Raw genomic sequence first — 4205 nt, 5'->3', positions numbered from 1 at the left:
GTCTAGGAAAGGGAGTATATGATTCTGTCCAGTACAGACTGTGCTTTTATAGTATGTTCTGTCATATACAGAATGGCAGACACCAAAATCCAAATAGTTGGGAGATGATCACTAATTTTTCTGGAAAAATTTCTTCAGGACCTGGTAGGATTAAGGTGAAAATTGTAGGCACAATTGAAAGTCAGCAGGGTTGTTATGATTGAATCATGCAAGAAAGAAGAAGTGAGGGAAATTCCATGGGAGGGTAGAGTCCAGTTACTAACAGTGTCTATTGTAGGAGAGAAGAAGTTAATAGCTTTTTGTCACCCATTGCCAGGGTTATGGCTTGCAATCTTACAACAAAACACAGATTAACGAGAGAAAACCATTAAAAAATTATTTAACAAAGTTTTCCATGACAAGAGAGCCCTCAGAAATGAGGACCAAAGACCCAATGAAAAGTATGTATTTTTAGGCTTGGATTCTATGGACAAGTCATGTAGAAGTATGATTGGACAATAAGTGTATTATCTAGTGCTAATAAATGGACACTGGGGAACCCAGAAATGGCTCTCTGTTCAGATTCTTTTGGCTTCTGGGTAAGGAAGTACTCCTCTGGAATAAGGGCTTTATGCCCTACTTTCAGGAGAGGTAGGTCAGAGCATTCCTTTATGGCCAGCTGCTACACAGAAAGGCATAGTGGTTGTGGTAATACTGACCTTCTTGCTTCTGTGGTTTTCTCAATTGCCAAGGTACCATGAAACCTCCTTATAAAGTTTCTCAGTTCAGGAACTGGGTCGCTGTATTATCTAGTCATTATACCAGTTTCTCAGTCCTGAGAATAGGTCAGTCCAGTTAAACAGTTAACAGGACTGTCTCAAGTCAGGTGGTGGGACTGCAGAATGGCATCCACCAAAGTTAGGCCTAAGCAATCATTCATTTAATAAGAGATATTTCCAGCTGGGTGTGGTGGCTCGTGCCTGTAATCCCAGCACTTTGGGAGGCCGAGGCGGGTGGATCACCTAGGGAGTTTGAGACCAGCCTGACCAACATGGAGAAACCCTGTCTCTACTAAAAATACAAAATTAGCCAGGCGTGGTGGCACATTCCTATAATTGCAGCTACTCAGGAGGCTGAGGCAGGAGAATCGCTTGAATCCAGAAGGTGGAGGTTGCAATGAGCCGAGATTGTACTATTGCACTCCAGCCTGGGCAACAAGAGCAAAACTCTGTCTCAAAAAAAAAAAAAAAAAAAAAAAAAATTTCATTGAAACGAGAAAAACAAAGGTTAATGTTTGGAACTGACTATAAACTCAGTTTTTTTAGTCCAGAGGGCAGCCAGTCAGAAATTTTTAGATGTTGAGCTTGAAGTATCTTCAGTTTGAATGGGGGCAGGCAGTGGCAGTCTGACAGAATTTCCTGGTTTGCAGTTTGCATGAGGTGTTCTGGTGAAATTTCTGAGTAGTCCATGTATGAGTGGTGATATTTCTCTGCAGTCTCTATTAACCCATCCAGCTTCAGCTGACAAGACTTCAGGAAAAGTGTAGTTTAATTTCAGCAGTTCAAGGCAGAAGGGTAGAAGAAAAATCAGAAATATTAGTTTTAAGAGCCATAGCTAGATTTTTTTTTTTTTTTAGGTTAAGTCTTGCTCTGTCACCCAGGCTGGAGTACAGTGTCACCATCTCCACTCACTGCAACATTCACCTCTGTGTTCAAGCAATTCTCCTGCCCCTGCCTCCCGAGTAGCTAGAATTACAGGCGCGCACCACCACACCCAGCTAATTTTTGTATTTTTTGTAGAGATGGGTTTTCACCATGTTGGCCAGGCTGGCCTCGAACTCCTAGCCTCAAGTGATCCACCTGCATCAACCTACCAAAGTGCTGGGATTACAGGCATGAGCCAATGCATCCAGCCTTTTTTTTCTTTTTGAGATGGGGTCCTTGCTTTGTAATTGAGGCTGGAGTGCAGTGGCACAAACAAGGCTTACTGCAGCCTCAACCTCCTTGGCTCAAGCAATCCTTCCACCTACCTTCCAAGTAGCTGCAACCACAAGCACATGCCTCCATGCCCAGCAAATTTTTGAACTTTTTGTAGAGACGGTGTTTCACCTTTTGCCCAGGCTGGTCTCGAAGTCCTGGGCTTCAGCAATCCTTCCACCTCGACCTCCCAAAGTGCTGGGATTGCAGGTGTGAGCTCTGACATGCAGCCCATTGCCAGATATTACAGGAAACAAAAAATTCAAGATCCAGTCTAGATTTCAGGTAGATGACAAAACCTCAAAAACAATGAGCTAGAGTCTAATAACAGGTGCACTATAGATTTTTTCTCTGAAATTTTTTTTCTCTATACTTACTCCCTTTTTATCAAACATTATCAAAGTATTAGTAAGAGTAATTTGTTTGCAAAATAAATTTAGTGTCTTTAAAATTGGCCTAATATTTACACAAGTGCAGCAGGAATAGTGTTTTACCACATAGGCTGTCTTTAAGTTGGCTTTTCTGGATCTCTTAATAAGGAATCTCAAATTAGACTTTTAAAAGCCTCTCAAGGCTAGGAAACCATACCAGGATCTTGCTATCACACTTTGCCTGGAATACCTATAGATTTCAGTGAATTCTTCCCTTGTCAAGGTCCTCCAAATATCCTGATGTTCCTTGGCCTGCCAGGAAGTGACATTTCTTACTCACCTGTAAGGCCAGGAACCCTTTTAAACCAGACCAGTTTCTCAAGTCTGAGTGTGTTGTTTCTGTTCCTAAAAACCACAAAAGAAAGAAAACAGTGATATTACATTCAACATGGTAACAACTCTGAGTCTTTGTTCTAACAGTGGAAATATAATCTTTCTAGGGATTAAGCCCGGTCTCCAGAATGTACCTAAGGCCATAGGAAAATAAGATCCAGATGTTTTTTAACAGCACCTCCAAGGATGAGCTGAGGGTTTCTCAGTATAGGGGAAACTGTCACAAGGTATACCCTCTTTTCTTTTGAAGCAGTAAAAGTAGTTCTCATTCTTCCCCATTCTTTGTTCAAAGCATATGAGATATGACCCAGCTTTATAGTTGTCATGCTACCTTATATGCATGTAAATCTGTTAAGGCTAATTCAATACTAGTGTTCTCCCTCTCTTCTATTGGGTACACAGGGGTCTTTTTGTTGTCAGGATTGTTTTATTTCTCCCACAGTGGATATATTCTTCCCCTTTCTTTCATCCTAAGTGGATTATTCTTAGAAGCTGTCATAGACAGGGCTTCCCAGAAGATGGTTCCATGTGATCAGGCAAACTGTTGTGTTCAGGGTAGGTTCAGTTAATAGAACCCAGTGTTCATAAAAGTAGTGGGGGATTCTCTTTAAGAAAAAAAATAAAAATTTTGAGTACAAAATTACAGACCTGTTCAAATGGATCCTAAAAGCTAAGCTTCCTTAGCTGCATGGTAAATTCGCCTCTGACCCTGCGTGATACCCAGTATGGGCCAATGAGGTAGTATTGTGGGAAACTGAGGACCAGAGAGACTGATATGGAGAACAGGAGGATTGTTTATTTTAGGTACGCACTGGCTCAGTGGATTTGCATCCAAAAAGCTGAGCCTAGAACAAAGACAGAGTGGGGTTTTTATAAGCTGGCTTACAAAAGTAAAACAAAAGCAGCTAATCATATGATAGGTCACATAATCTATAGCATAGCATAACTTGTGGCCTTGCATAGCCGGTGGTCTTGTGCCTGTATTGAAAGAAAAACAAGAACTGGCTAAATACAGACATTTATAAAACATAATCTTGCTTAAGAAGCCTGGAAGAGCAGTAACGGTAAAAGAATTTGTCTTTCTCTTTTTTTTTTTTTTCATTCAACCTTTCTCTGGAGCAGGGGTGGGTGTCTGGAGCCCATTCCTTTGGCCTTGGCTTTCCGGACAGGGGTATCTTATAACTGTCCTTGAAGTGAGCTTGCTAGGCAGAGGAAAACTTGTTCTTTTCTTTTTAATCCTTGCCCTGCCTGTTACTTTTCTTGGAGTGAATGAATGCATATTTATTTTTAAATTTTTTGCCTCAGTAGCACACCATTGAATTGTCTCTTACTCCTTCCTATTCCAATTACCCTGTCTTTTAAGTCCCACTTTCTTAAAAAAACCACTTTTGAATTTAAAAGTGTCACGTAAGTTTTCACTTTAGCTAATGCTTCCTGTGGAAGCCAGGCCAATAAAATATTCCTCTCTGTTTACCTTATATGCTTT

This window comes from Nomascus leucogenys, chromosome 6 (assembly GCF_006542625.1).
Source record: "Nomascus leucogenys isolate Asia chromosome 6, Asia_NLE_v1, whole genome shotgun sequence".
Lineage (NCBI taxonomy): Eukaryota > Metazoa > Chordata > Mammalia > Primates > Hylobatidae > Nomascus > Nomascus leucogenys.
This window is presented reverse-complemented; position numbering follows the sequence as displayed.